The 15409-nt window shown below is 44.4% G+C and overlaps 1 protein-coding gene across 2 annotated transcripts in view; it reads left to right on the plus strand.

The window, feature by feature from the left end:
- Positions 1–195: 195 nt before the first annotated feature.
- plxnb3 (plexin B3) overlaps positions 196–15409 on the plus strand; it is a 56770-nt gene continuing 41556 nt past the window's right edge. For both annotated transcript variants that reach the window (XM_061257508.1, XM_061257510.1), the window contains exon 1: positions 196–421. The gene's annotated coding sequence lies outside the window, so the exon portion shown is untranslated. The remainder of the gene's footprint in view (positions 422–15409) is intronic.

The following is a 15409-nucleotide window of genomic DNA, read 5'->3' on the forward strand; positions in this document are numbered from 1 at the left end:
GATGTCAATAAAATATATTTTCAGACCGTCAGCTGTAGCCGAATGTTAATTTTCTAAAATCAGCCTGGAGTCCTGGACGAATATGGAACATTGACCAACAGGTGCCGCTACAAATCCGTGTCTGTGCTCACCGCAGCCCCCTTTGAACGCTCCTACGGGAACTCTGAGTGGAGACTTTTTGTGTTCTATGAGGGAGAGCGTAGCTACGGCATTATGTTTTGCGTCTCTTCCTCAACTCAAGCAAAGTTTTGAGCTGTGATAGTAGAGAATATTGTTAGCTGCACGGGGGGCGGGGGTGTCCCCCTTCTCTTTCGGTCACCTGGGGATTCAATGTAACTATCGGAAGGTCCTTAATTGTAATTTTTGCGGTTGTGTTACAGTCGGCGCACAATCCCGTAGCGCAAGATCCTCATAAGGAAAGGTGAGTGGAGTTTTCGTTTTGGCTACATGATTTCAGTCGGCTGGGTGGCTGGCAAACGAGCGAACCCTACCCTGACTGTCAATGTCGCTAGTAAGCTTCGAACGAAGTCGTTGCTGACTATCGCTTGCTTTCATTTTATTATTACTATGTATTTTGCTGTATTTTCTGTCTGGCGTGTTGAGAGCTAATGTCATAATTATCATGCGTTTTTTGTCGCGCAAATATCGGCAATGTTCACGAGTAGCTAGGTTTATCTACTTGCCCGCTAGCTGTCTGCAGGCTAGCTAACTTAGACACAGAATACTTCACATTCTTCCACGCACGGTTGCTTAAAGTGTTTTAACAGGCTCCAATTCACCCATTTCTGTCCGAGTTGTTTATGGTGGAAATAATTTATTAAGCGACATATGCTGTTTTCTTCAGTAGCTAAACCGTTGGTATCAGAATTTGCATTGTCTTCAATGTGACTGGATAGAAATGTAATAGAGAATAGTGATGCTATTATGAACTTTTCTTTGTATTCCTACCATCCTTATCTACACAAAGATGCAACTATAGCTAGCGTTGGCTGGCAGTCCTACGAGACAGGCTACGCCATTGAGAACTATGGAGACCAAGATAACTAGATACTTACTACGTATATTTAAAACTGGTTGTCATGGGCGCATATAGGGGAAAACACACATTGTTCACCCAGTGGCTTGTAGGCGCTTATATTTGGAATTCCCCCCTTTATTCTAACTATAGCCGTCGTTACAGTTGTGTGATGGGTTTATTTTCGAAATAAACCATGCTAAAGATAATAAATGGTGAGACAACTTTTTTAACAATAGATGCAAATAACACTGTCACATTACTGTAGAATGAAGCAAATTGGGCTGGCATACCAGCGGAGTCGTGGGATACTGAAATGCCACAGTTAGAGATCCGATCCCACAGGCCTCGAATCAATTCTGTTACTCTCCCCATTCATGGGGCACGGAAACAAACATTAACGCTGAATACAAATGTCATGCTAAACTGAATTTCCAGTCGTATGTCGTATATTATAACACGAATATATTATACCTTAGCCAGTTCAAAAGAAATAATTTATGGTTTGATTTGAAGGGGTGTGAATTAAGGAATTATGATTATAAGATTATAATCATTGTTCATAGTGGTCTAGTTGCAGTATAATGGAGTAATACCAGTAAACAAGAGTTAAGACTTTATTTTCAGGCATTGATGTTTAGGTATGGTCTGGAATGAGTGCTTTGAACTAGTGATTATGTGCTTAAAATTGTGCCATCTGAATCAAATCGAATTTGCAATGTTTACAAGGCGATAGTACATGTGCAAGAGTGGTTGACACCAGTATTGTGTGTGTGTTGGGGTGGGGTAGGGAGTGCAATGATTTTCTTTTAAAAAGATAATATTACTTGAGGTAATATTACTACCTTTACATAAACAAGTTTATCAGGTTCACTTGTTGCTGATGCCCCTTTGTTGCTCTTTTCCATTTCCTTTTTTATCTGTTAGCACTATGATTTCACTCAGTTTTACTCATTCGTAGTAAATAATCTGCTCCCTCTCTCCCCTCCATCTGTGGGATTAGGGGATTGCCACCTGATCACTGTGTGTTAATAATCCCTAATCTACGCCCCCCACCTATGCCCACCCATGTCATTGCTGTGCAGTTGAAACAGCTTTCAATATGGCCCTTCTTTGGCAAATAGGCCCTCTCTACCCTCTGCATCACTGTAATGCACAGTGGATTGAGCCCCGTAGTTTATTTTCAGTAGGCGAACCCAGAGCCCAGAGTCACACCTTTGGTGTACAGCAGCTGCTGTGCAGCTAACTTGGTGGCACAGTCTATTTCTACTTCAGAAGCTGTGTGAAATTGCTATAGTGTAAGTGTGCCCATTATCTGGTTTCTGTTCGGTGATGGAACCAGGTGAGAAAAGTGATCAACAACCCGATTCAGCAGCTGGGTGGAGGCCCCATTAAAGGGAAATCTTGGACTAATGCCCCTGTTGATGAAGTCACTTCAAAGTTTTCAGTAATTTGCATATTGGGCCCTTTGATTAAGCATTTTAATCTCGTCAAACGGAACACTCTGGGTATTTCTCAACTGTTTCATTTACCAATTGGCCAGATGCAGCAGTCTTCCCTGTGTATTAATTACATTTTAGACTTTCTCCCTGGGGGTAGACTGTGAGGCAGTTTAACATGTTGATTTTTAAATGGCCGCCATTTCCACTGCATTAGGATTAAGTGGGGATTGTGTCTGTAGTAGCCCATGTGGCAAAGCTGAGAGGCTCTTTGTTTGGCCGTGTCTGTTGACTCCACTACTCCACACACACACAAAACTGAGTTTGTTTTAAATCACAGATTAAAAGAAATATATCAGGGGTAGTCATGGGTAAAGAAATGGGCGAATTAAATTGTGAAAAATTGCCTTTGTGATCATTGCGCCAGGATTTAATTAATTTTATTTGTTTAATGAGTTCACTGGTTGTAAAAATAATCAACATTACTCTGTAATTACTGTAAATGTGCCAGTATTAGCCAACGTTACTGTATGTACCAAGTGCCGGTATTCGCCAATATTGCAATAAATGTTCCAATATTAGCCAACATTGCTGCTGTATAAATGTGCCAATATTAGCCAACATTGCTGTAAATGCCATTATTAGCCAACATGTAGTCCCTGGGAATGATAGAATGATAGCCAACCAGGAGGAGCTGTTAAAATACATGACATAAGATCAGGACAAAAGTCATAAGACACTTAGCATGCTGTACTTCACTTGTCTTGTTATATGACAAGAGCGGAAGTACACTGATGTTCATTCAGATTTTGCCCTGTCCGATGTGATGTTATGTCTTCGCAGTGTGTGTGTGTGTGTGTGTCTCCTTTGTGAGATTCTCAGAAAAACACCCACACACAGGTATGCAAATCCCCTCTGCGGGGTCTGAGTGAAGTAAAATCCACACAGGAAGAGCTGAGAGTGGGCACACAGGTCTGTCCTGTTTGGTCTTTAGTGAGGGGGGGTGGAGACCAAAAGATGTGAGACAAAAAATAGATTTATGGATCTCTGCAAGAGATATGAAGGCTCACTCACTTTAGCAGGCTTCATCCTGCTAAAATGTTTGTGTGCACATATTTCTGTGTGTCTGTGTGTCTGTGTGTCTGTGTGTCTGTGTGTCTGTGTGTCTGTGTCCATGTGTCCATGTGTCCATCCCACGTGCTGTGCGTGTGTGTTTTTGGGTTTCTGTGTTGGGGCCATTATAAAATTATTATATCGTAAACAATGCAATAACTTCAAAATTGACATAGGAGTTCTTTTAAAAAAATTACAATTTCTTAATTTCAGTCATCTACTATAGCCTCTCATTTTCCAGTGTGGAGGAGCAGAACCTGCTGGCCTGTGGAATTATCATCTGACAGTGCAAGTATGATGGGCGATTAAAAGCAAAGCCCCTGTAACACAATCTGTCCTGCCATCTGCCTAATTCGGTCTCGTTTTTGGTGTTTAGCCTAAGTTTTGCGTGTTTATGGATTACAGTGGTAAATGGAAATTGAAACCCTTCTGTACCCAGTGGACCCAGATAGCAGCCAACAGTGGCTCTACTGGCTCTGCTCCCAAATTCTCCCAGCCACTCACCACTGAAGTATGTCGTCAGGTTAGCAGGGTTATAGTGCTTTGAATTTTTCACTTCCTGGGTAGAGTCTTTGTGTGTGCATTTTAAATGGTACATTACGTGCATATCATTTATTAAATTAGTTTTTAAATGATTTATTTTCCTCTATTTTTGAAAATCATTTAATTGAATTTGTCATGATATGAGTTTAATTTTTGTGCGTATCACTCGGTAGCTCAAATAATGTTACCGTATCTCTGAGACATTTCACATATTAAGATTTTTCTTTCAGTCTTACTTTTGTGAAGATATTTTGACAGTTTGTTTGGTTGCTGTGACATTCCCCTTGGGTACAGTTTAGCTTATCAACATGGCGAATCAACAATTGCAGTAGCTGGTTACAGTCAGTCTGGCGTACCCTAGACTATTATGTTACCACAGTTCTGCCTTATATCATAGCCAGACTGTTTCACCAGCTTTGTAACTGCAAGGAGATAAAATCGGTATTATCTTAAGCGTGCATTCACATGCATACCTCTGGGAGAGCTCAAGAGATTGGTGCAGCTTGTTTGGATAAACTGGTCACGCACGAACAGCGTGTGCAGAGAATCACACCAGTTTGTTCTGGTGCCAAAGGCAGTTCTGGAGAGCTCACCAGAGGTGGCTTACAGTAGCCTACCTTCCATTACACTGACGAGCTGCGTAATGTGTCCACAATAGTGAGAGCAGGTTGGAAGAATATGAGTCTGTCTGTTTGCAAAAAATCTAACCAATCAGTGTAGTGATTTTGGGAGCTAAATAATTAGTTATTATGGAAAGATGGGAAATTATTCATATTTAATTGAATGTGAGGGCTAAATGTGCATTTAAATTAAATTGCTGATGTCACCCAGGCTAGAAAAAAAATAGATTTATCCAACAGGAAATGACATCAGGAGCCTATTTGATGGAAGTGGTTTAAGTAAGTCAGGATTAGATCAGGTGGTTTGGCTCCAGCTCACATTGGCCTGTTTAAGAGTGTGATCACGCTAACTGAAGCCTGGCCTGTCACACACACCCTGCATGACGAGCCTTTAAAGATGCAGATGCAGATCACCGATTGGATAAAAGAGAGTTAAAGGGAGAAAAAAAGATGGGGAAGAGATACTTTCTGGCAGGCGTGACAGGACATTTAATTAGAGACGGAGGGGATTAGTGAGGGGGGAGGGAGGTTTATCCTTTGTACCCCATGCGCAACCTTCACTGTATGCGTGCGTGGCATTGCTTGACATGGCTTTCAGGATGCTGTACATTTAATGAACGTGTAATGATATTCTCTGGCCAGACATCTGAAACGCTGGTAGCGTCTCACGTTTGCCTTTATTCCTCTGTGATTCGCCGTTGCCCACCTATTTCACCAATTACCGCCAGAGTGCTGAGAGATCCCGCTATCGCTGCCGTGAGTGAGCCACTGGGGAGCCCACTCAGCGGTCTCAGTCAATCAGTTAGCGTTCAAACCACTGACAGGCATGCTCTCCTGTGACATAAAATCAAGTGTTAGTGTTAAAAACGATTGCTCTATCGTTGCTTGCTCGCACGCACGCGCACATACAATATGTGCGTAGTTGTGTGTGTACTTGTAATGATCCTAAATGTTTAAATTCTGTGATGAAAATGTTTTGTCTGTGTCACTGCCTGGCAGAATATAGTTGACTGGCAAACTGTGAAAATCATTGCAAGAGCCATGAACATGTCATGAGGTTTGATTTGTATCAGGATTTGGTCGGGGTGTCTTTGCTATCAACATTTAGTGTGCTGTGTATCGTCATTTAGCAACTAACATAATGGGACTACTGTTCAAAAATATTCCTCAAACTGCACAATGATTTTTACATTTTTACTACATTGTTTCCATTTGACTGACAATTTTATGGAGATAGTAACTCTTGTGTCAAGCACTAAAGGAGATACGGGCAAGAACTGCACCATTGTAAACATCCTGCCTTATCGTTATACACAATGGTCCTCTGCTGGTTTCAACAGTAAATATATTGTGTCATATCCCTCCCTTTACATTCCAGTTTTTGTTTACTTTTTACTTACTTTTTTACCTCACGATCATGTACCTTGATTGTCAGTTTTATCTGTCCAAGGTGAAGGCAGTGTTTCATAGTGGAGAATGTGTGATTTGATTGGTCAGTGTGAATCTACACGTGCTCTCTGTGAGGTCTCTCGGGTCAGTCTGCAGTGGAGCAGGTTTAAAATCCCGGACGGGTTGCCATGGCGAACAGCCTGGGTCAGTCTGAAGCTTGATTTTGTGAAACCAGAAAGGCTGAGTTGTTCCAAAATATTTCCGGAAGTTGGCCAGCTAGGCCGTTAACCCTGCTTTGTGAAACACACTCTGGGTTCCTTGTGAGGCAAATAAAGTTGAGTGCTCTGCGGTCATACACTGTGGTGTATAGGCGTGAGTGCACTCACCCATTATGTATTGTCAAAGGCTGAACATTAAGCAGTTTGCCAGACTACTTTAGCAGGTGCTGTAGTAAGTGTATTCATAATAATGAAAATAGTGACCGTAATCATTTTACTGTGAAAACAACTGAAATCAGCTGTAAATGCCGTCGTTGCCAAACGTACGAGCATCTTGGTTGCTTTCTTCCAGTTGAAAAGCTGTCCCATCTCACACATCTGTGTTGTGAGTGTACATTTAGGTGCGACGTTCTCACACATTTTGCAGTGTAAGCTAACGGAGGCATGTGCTAACACATGAGGCGATGGCTTGATTGGGTGTGGGGGTGTGGGGGTGTGGGGGTGTGGGGGGGGGGGGGGCGGCGTCATAAATCTAATCGGTGTTGTTGTGACAGATGTATGGGTGTGCGGGTGATGCCTGGAGGTCCTTTGAAAGCTGTGGAGGGGGTCAGTGGCCCAGGCAGGGAGAGGAGGGTCCGCATCGGGAGGAAGAGTGGGCCTACAGCGCCCCCCCAGGCTGATCCCCGGAGATTAGGGCAGCAACGGGAATCCCAGTGCTGCACGCACGGATTAGGAGCATCCCAGCTCAGACACAGATCATGTGAAGAGTGTGTGTGTGTGTGTGTGTGCTTATCTATGTGTGTGTGTGCGTGTGCGTGTGCGTGTGTATCTGTGTGTGTGAGTGTGTGTGAGTGTGTGTGAGTGTGTGAGTGTGCGTGTGTGTGTGTAGGCCCCTTGATCGTGCCAACTGCTGCGCTTCCCTCACCGATCCACTGTCAAACTGCACCCCTGACAAAAACAGGAGCTTTTTGCCTCAGATGTGCCGAAGAAGCCATTAAAAATTAATGCTTTTTATGCAGAATACCTGCAAACTATTGACACTTCCCCTCATCACACACTCCATTTTCCTCATAACAGATTCCCCCTAAACTCTTCTGGGACGAGTAAACGCAGGTGTACAGTTAATGAGATTCGGTGTCTCGTTACGTGAAATTTCTGGAATATATCGTTTTTCTCTCGTTCAATTATTGTCCTGGAATCGACAGTTCCTGTTATTTAGCAAATCCCTCTCATCTGTGGATGAGTGATATCACTAAGGTTGGGGATTTCACTGCAGTAATCTGGCATTCCTTCCAGGGAAAAGAGCCTACAAACCCCCCATGGCGGCCTCAAAGCAGGCAAGGCCAAGGCCCAAACAATGACATGAAGGGGGGGGGGGGGGGTGAACAGCCAGTGAGAGATTGTATAAATTTTAAGCCCATCTATAGAGAAAACAACAACATTGACTGGACCCTGTGTAAAATGTAAAATTCTCTTTGTTGGTCTGGGTGTGGAGCCTCCTGTAAGGTGGGACTGTGCCTAGAGTGAGGAGGGGGACGGGGAGTCCAGCTGCAGTAGCTCACACAGAGTTCACACATGGAAAATAATGCTGTTTAAAAGAACTGAATGCTTTCAGGGGTTTGGGCACCGATGTTTTCAGTTCTGTTCTACGCTCGACGGAGGTGGCGTGAAAGCCATCTCAAGATGGCTGCTCTAATAATGGGGTATAGAAGCGCAGTGAAAGCTGAGGAGGTTGTCAGCATGTTCAATGACACCTCAAGGGCACTCTACCTTAAGATTCCTTTCATTCATTGAAAATCATTTATGTTGCAACAAAAGATGAATGAATGGCTTTCTCAGACATGCGAATTACTTCATAAAAGAAACATTACTGCAGTTAGTTTAGGTGACATACAGACAAAATTTGCTCACATGTAGCAATTTGTTCTGTGATAAAAATATGGTGTATGCTAAATTCCAGCCAGTACCCTGAGGGATGATCAGATGATATGTACAGTACACCATCATTTCCACGTCCTACATGTCACCTGATGTTGGCCCTTCACCACGTGGCAGTGTTTCTGTAAATCTGTCAGTCTGCTGACAGGTTGAATTCCAGGTATTGTCGTTGTTTGGATTTGAACAATCGAGCTGAATCCCTTTTCTAAACCGCAGCCTACTTACCTGAACCATTCAGCCTTGTACTGGAGGGTTCCTGCAGCCTTCCAACAGTGTGATGCATTTTTTATCCTTTCCTCCACTTTCTGAGAAGATTTCAACTGCCTGGAGTTACCCAGGCTGTGAATAAAGGAAGTGCCCAACGATCCTCCTTTCAGTTTGTCTGCTGGCCAGCGCCATCCTCTCTCTCTCTCTCTCTCTCTCTCTCTCTCCAGTCATATTCTTCTCTCTCTCTCCAGTCATATTCTTCTCTCTCTCTCTCTCTCCAGTCACCTCTCCCTCTTTCCTCAGTCATACTCTCTCTTCAGCCACACTCCTCTCTCTTCCTCTGTTACCCAGACTATGAAAAGCCTGGCTGTCCATATGAGGCCACTAATGAAATCTGCTCTTTTTATCCCATTAGGCAGGTCAGGGGAGCACAGGTTGCAGTGCCAATTTAGCTTGTCCTTTTTTCCTCCCAGTTCAAGTAGTCTCTATTGACATGACAGGAGTTGGCAAAGTTGTGGTGTTGACAAAGGGCTTTTTGAACAACATGGTGGCTGGTGAGAGCCCTGGACTCTCCTCTGGAAGTCTTCCTCCCCCTTTCTCCGTCCCCACTGCAGGGCCTGTTTATGGGCAGTTACTCTCGGATAGAGGATAGTGTGTGTGTTCTGTTTTTATACCTAGGATCATTTTAGTGTGTGTGCATGTACAAACATAGTGATAGTTTTTGATTATTTTACTGTGAAAAGACCAACTGAAACCAGCTGTAAATGCTGCCGTTTTTTGGTTGCTTTCTTCCAGTTGAATAGCTGTCCCATCTCACACATCAGTCTTGTGAGTGTACATTTAGGCTACGTTCACACACATTTTGCAGTGTAACTTAACAGAAGCATGTGTTAACACATGAGGCGAGTGCTTGATTGGGCACGTGGGTGGGTGTGGGGCGAAGGGCACAATTTGTGTGCGTGTGCGTGTGCGTGTGCGTGTGCGTGTGCGTGTGCGTGTGCGTGTGCGTGCGCGTGCGTGTGCGCGCGCGTGCGTGCGTGCCTGTGTGCCCGTATGTGTGTGTGTGCGCACCCGTGTGTGTGTGCGCGCCCGTGTGTGTGTTCGCTCCTGTGTGTGTGCGCGCCGGTGTGTGTGCCTGTGTGTGTGTATGCGCGCCTGTCTGTGTGTATGTGTGCGTGTGCATGTGCGCCTGTGTGCGTGTGTGCTCGTGTGTGTGCATTCATGGGGGTGTGTGTTGTGTTTCTGGCCCAGATTACAGTGCAGTGCCCACCCCCTGTGAGGACAGAGGGCACCGCTCACTCGAGCTGTCTGGTGGGCAGATCCTGGATTGTTCCAAGATAATCACTGGCATCGTTGTGAGGGCGATGCGGACAGTGGGAGAGAGATTTATTTTTACTCCTCTCTTCCAGCTACCTCCCCTTTATCTCTCCTTCTCCCCCTGACTCCTCTTTTCTCTCCGTGGCCCTGTAGCTCCCTCCTCATTGTCTCTTCCTGTGCGTCTGTTTGATGGAGATTTGCAGGGCAGATTATAGTGTGTGTAATAATGTGTGTCAGGGGCAGGGGTGGCACTTTAATTGGGGCCTTTACCACACAGCTGTCGGAGAACAGAAGCATCTGCTTCACTTCTCCGAGCAGCCTGCCCAGAACCGCACCACACGCTATCATTTCACTTGTTTAACCGGAAAGCGCTTAAGCGTGTATTTTTATAAAACAAAACAAATAAATCAGTCCATTAGCTCACATTTGTTTTGTACTAATGAAGTAATCTAAATTTATTTTATGAAGTAATCTAGTGCATATTATGCGGTTCGGAAGTCCAGTTACGAAAATCTTGCGGCTGTTTTTCCGGTTTACAATGCAAAGATATACCAAGTGAGTTTTGATCACATTGACGATGTGCAACTGTGATCACAGATTGTGTATTCAAACATGGAATGGCAAAGGCATACCTTATGGTCTTGCAGCCAAAAAGTGATGGATGTATTGTAAATTGAAGCCAGCTCTCAAGTGCTGCACTGCAGTCTGGCTTTGTTGGCTGGATTTACATGTGGAACCATATGCCAGGATCTTGCATTCAAATGATGTGTTGCTGCTGACTTGCAAGCTGATGTTTGAAATTGGTTATTTATGAACTTGATTTTCATTCCAGGAATGAGTCACTGATTTTCAAATGTGGTTAAGCATGTTTTTACTTTTAAGCACCGCTATTGTTCCTGGTGTAACTGTGAAATTAAGAGTTAAAAAAAAAAAAAAAAAAAAAAAAAAAAATTCATTTTAACTTCATCCACATTTTTCTCTCATAAAACACCCGTTAGAGAAATCACCTGGGTGTAACCAGAGAGGAAGTATTGTAAGATTGACCCCTTACTGTTCATGCAGCTGTGGTCAGTTCTTTAAGATGTCAGGGCTCATGCTATTTCTTACTTTCTGGTGGAGAAATGTAGAAGATTAACTGTGTATTGCTGGTGGGTAAAATGGTACCTTTGTTTTCTTTTGTCTGTTAAATAAGTTAAAATCACTTGGCAGCCAGTGTAAAAGTGCTAAATTAGAATAATATGTGCCCTCTTTATTCTGGTAAAAAGGTTTTTCTACTAACTTTTCTACTGACTGCAGCTGAGCATTTATATGGATGAGCAGCATCACAGCACTCCAGTCATGAAGAGATGTACACGGTTCTGACTTTCTCAGCGTCCTTAAATGACACTTTAAAGATGCAATTCTAGATCTGTAGTTGAAAGTGGCATGTCTGGGATGAATTTTTGAGTGTGTTTTTCCAACGCCAAAGTTTATAATGAAGATGACAGCGGTGATCTTCACTCCAGGTTTCACAGTTGGGATTAAGCTTGCCCAGATCAAAGTGAAGTATATCTAACTTGCTTAAAGCCCAGTAACAGAACTTATGTTTTTATCAGTCTGAGAAGATTCTGAGGCGTGAAATGTTATATACCAGTGAGACGTTCACGTGGAACATTTTTTTTTTCCCTCTTCTGTTTTTTTTTGGGTTTTTTTGCGCATATTCCCAAGTTTGACTGACAAATATAGCCGTGTTTCATCTACATAAAAGTGAGAGGACATGCTATGCTTGCTACGCTTATGAATAATGTTGCCAGAAGGCAGCATATAAATGAAAAACAGAACTGGCCATACCGCAGAAGCCTGGAGGACTTCCTGGGCAGTGTGAACAGTGGATGGAGGATGTGTGCCCACCAGTTTCAGAGACTGAAAACTGTCTACGTGAGATAAGCCCACTAGCAGGAAAGGCTGAAATGTAAATCAGAAAGAAAAGATGTATCGCACACGGGGCTATAATTACTTTAAGTATATTCATACCCATCTCACCATTTTATTTCCTGGCAAGGACATTTTCCCTGTTTCGTTATCACTTTGCAGTGCTTTGGCGATGCAGGCGATGAGCTGTGCTGTTGTTGTGCGCGACATGGAGGCACTGGTTCTCCTGGTTCCTGTGCTCACATCCGTGACCGCGTCTGCTGTTTTTGCTCTCTCCTTGACTGTGGACTCTTGTCTAACCTGTCATGCTACCCGGATACCAGACGGCTCTGTCAGCGGCGGTGACCGCTGGAGGAAGCGCACTGGCTTTCCTCCCTGCCGGCTCTCTTCCTCTCTCTCGGGGTGTTATTATCATTAGGACCCAAAGCATCAGGAGTGCCAAGGCTGCCTATTGTTGTAGCCCGGAATGTTCTCCCCCACCCCCCGTAACCCTAACCACCCCCCACCCAGCTTTTAAAAAGGAATAAAGATTTCTGTAATACCCGGCAAAACATTAAAGACGCTCGAACATTAAAGAAGCTTTGCAGATATTTAGATGACTGTGGGGCGTCGTAGAAGCTGTAGAAGTGCTGCTTTTGTGCTGCTATATTGTACAGATTTGAGCCAGAGACTGCGCAGGAGGGAAAAGTGGAGACTCTTTGGTCTGTCCAGGCTGAGTACAGGTCAACCAAAGCATATGCGATCTCCCTCCCTCCCTCCCTCCCCTGAGCGATGTGCAGTGACTCAAACTGTCCCTGATTGGTCTGTAAACCATTACAGTATTTCCCAAATGCCGCAATAACAAATCGGCACACGGGCAGACTTTAGATGAGGTAAAAAAACACCCGTTGCGACATGTTCTTGTGGGAAAATTATTTACTTTGTAGTTTGACCGCATTGGTACCACTGACTTGCATGGAAATGGGTGGGTGGAAGACCAGCCGCACTGATGAGCAATGTGTCTCTCAACAACACCAGGAAGTGAGCTTCATAAAGGAAACCCGGTCTTGGCCTCTTGTGTAGGACATGTTCTCAAAACTGAAATGGCAGTAGTATTGTAAAATTATTCTGCTAATATTATATTAGTTCTTGTATTGTCAGAGTTCATGTTATGAAGTTGCCTGTGGGTTATTTAATGGAATTGGAGATGTGAGTCTGCCAGTCTAACCCAGGTCTACAGAGTGCCACTGAGATGTGGCGTCTGGAGGAGGAGATTGATGACTATGACTGCACTGCAGTCTGGCGTAATGGGTTTTGTAACCTAGAGGTTGCTGGTTCAATTCCCAGATTGCCCTTTTACCCTTGAAAAAGGTGCTACCTTCAGTATACATTCAGTGAGCACTTTATTAGGTATTTATTAGTCTTGTTTTTTTAGACTTAAGTCTCCTGCTGCTGTAGCCTATCTTGAGATGGCTTTGATGAGTTGAGATGCTCTTCTGCATACCAATATTGTAATGCATGGTCATTTACATTACTATGAGCTTCCTGTCAGCTTCAACCAGTCTGGCCCTTTTCCTCTGACCTCTCTCATTAACGACGCGTTCTTCCCCATTCTGACATTTGTTCTGAAAAACAGCTGAACCTCTTGACCGTGACTGCATTCTTTTACGCATTTCATTGCTGCCACGTGATTGGCTGATTAAATATTTGCATTAACAAGCTGGTGGACAGGTCTACCTAATAAAGTGCTCACTGAGTGCATATCCAGCTGTATAAATGGATACAGTGCTAAAGGATGTGTGAGTCGCTCTGGATAAGGCCTGATTCATGCCTGATCTGGCAGCCTCCATAGGGAGTGGCCTTACGGTGCTGCCCAGAGCCTCTGCACGGTGGGAGCATTCATAATTCCAATTGTTTCAGTCTGCTCTGTAGAGGCAGCGCACACTACAGAGACGATTAAATGGCTTTGCTTGTCAATACGGAGCACGACGCATTGGTTCCAATTTTTTGGTGGCGCACGGTCTACCAGGGACCCTCCGCCTTCACTGGGATCTCTGGAAGCGCTGTACGGCCCCTCCGTATGGAGGATGAAACATGAAGCCTGAATCGGGCGTAACGGCGTGTGCTAAACACCTGTAATGGAATGTAATGTAATGTAATGGAATGGAATGTCTATCACTGCGGGGCAGCACAGCGGCCATGAAAGCATGCCACGTCCATTCTGAGCTTTTGCGTCTTGGAATTCTGTGGGTGAACATGCGTGAGATCGTCAGGTTGGAATCGGAGAAGGTGTGAATGTGTGATCTCTGTCCATGAGATTTCAGATGCCTGTGTCCAGAATAGGCTAAACAGCAGTGCTTGACTACATCGCTCATTTGTGCACGCACTCTCTTCTCTGGGAATACAACCGATGTTATTCTCCCAGTGGGGGAAAATACCTCATACTGCTGTGTTTTAGCTCTCTCCAAAGATATATTAATAGGGCTATAGATTGGGGGGGAGGGGCACATACAGTAGAAACTGTGTCACCAGCTCACAGAGTTTGAAAAGCCTGAGTTGCATTAATTTAATGCAGCATGTTAATGCAACCTTGTCTCAAAGAATTGTTCAAAAGGCACAGTGGTAGTTCCTAACTGCGGGGTACAAAGCGAGGTAGTACGGTGTAATTGAATGCATTATGAAAGTGCACATCTTGCAGTTTGGAACTTGAAATGAAAGGGTGAAGAAAAAGCTGTAAGAAGTTTCGGTTTGAGTACGATTGGGAGGGGGGAATCAACAGCTCTGGTAATGTAGATGAGTGTTACGTGGAGTTGCTGAGACAGACTGATTGCGAGAGATATTAACAAGAGGGGGGCTTTTCCCACTGGCCATCACCCATCACCCTGTGCCGAAGCAGAGTCGTTATATCTCAGAAAGCCGTGTGTGGTTCGACCAAGAAAAACAAACCGAGTCAAATCAGCATTTAAACTTATGCTTGGAATTATCATTCCGAGCAGATTTTCTGACGGCCGCATATTTGGCTCTCGGTGTAAAAGGGAAACTGCTACAGCAGGGAGGGGTCAGAGGTCGGGCGGCACCACAGTGGCACCATTGATGACACAATGAGAGATGTCTGAAACACAGAGAGGTCGTGCTGCTTCCGTTAACACACACAGGCCATCTTTATCAGACCCAGCTTTGATATTTTAATGGGCACGCTGTCTGCACATTTCAACTGGACGCCCTGACAGGGCTGTACTGTATCGGGGGCGAAAGCATGGAAAAAGGCCAGTGTAGAAAGAGGGTGAAGAATGCTGGGTGAATCTGCAGCTTGCTTCGTGGAAGTGGCCTGGCTTGGCACTGCCGTGCTTGCGCATGTGCGGACACACGTGTGCATGCATGCACACGCCACGCACAGACACGAACAGGTGCACACGTACACGCACGCACGCATGCCAGCTCCAAACACCACTCTCGCACACATGCATACACACATGCACAGATACAAGCACGCACACCAACTCAACAAACACCACTCGCATACACAAGCACACGTACATACATACAGTACATGCACACAATATGCAATACAACATACACACAATCAGATATATGCAGTACATCTGCACACTTGCACGCACGCAGTCAAGCTTATTTTAATCTAGCACAGAAGGGTACACAGAGAACACACGTTAAATATGTGTACCCATACACAGCCTGCCTTTCCCCCGACAGTACATA

Source organism: Conger conger, chromosome 10 (assembly GCF_963514075.1).
Source record: "Conger conger chromosome 10, fConCon1.1, whole genome shotgun sequence".
Classification (NCBI taxonomy): Eukaryota; Metazoa; Chordata; class Actinopteri; order Anguilliformes; family Congridae; genus Conger; species Conger conger.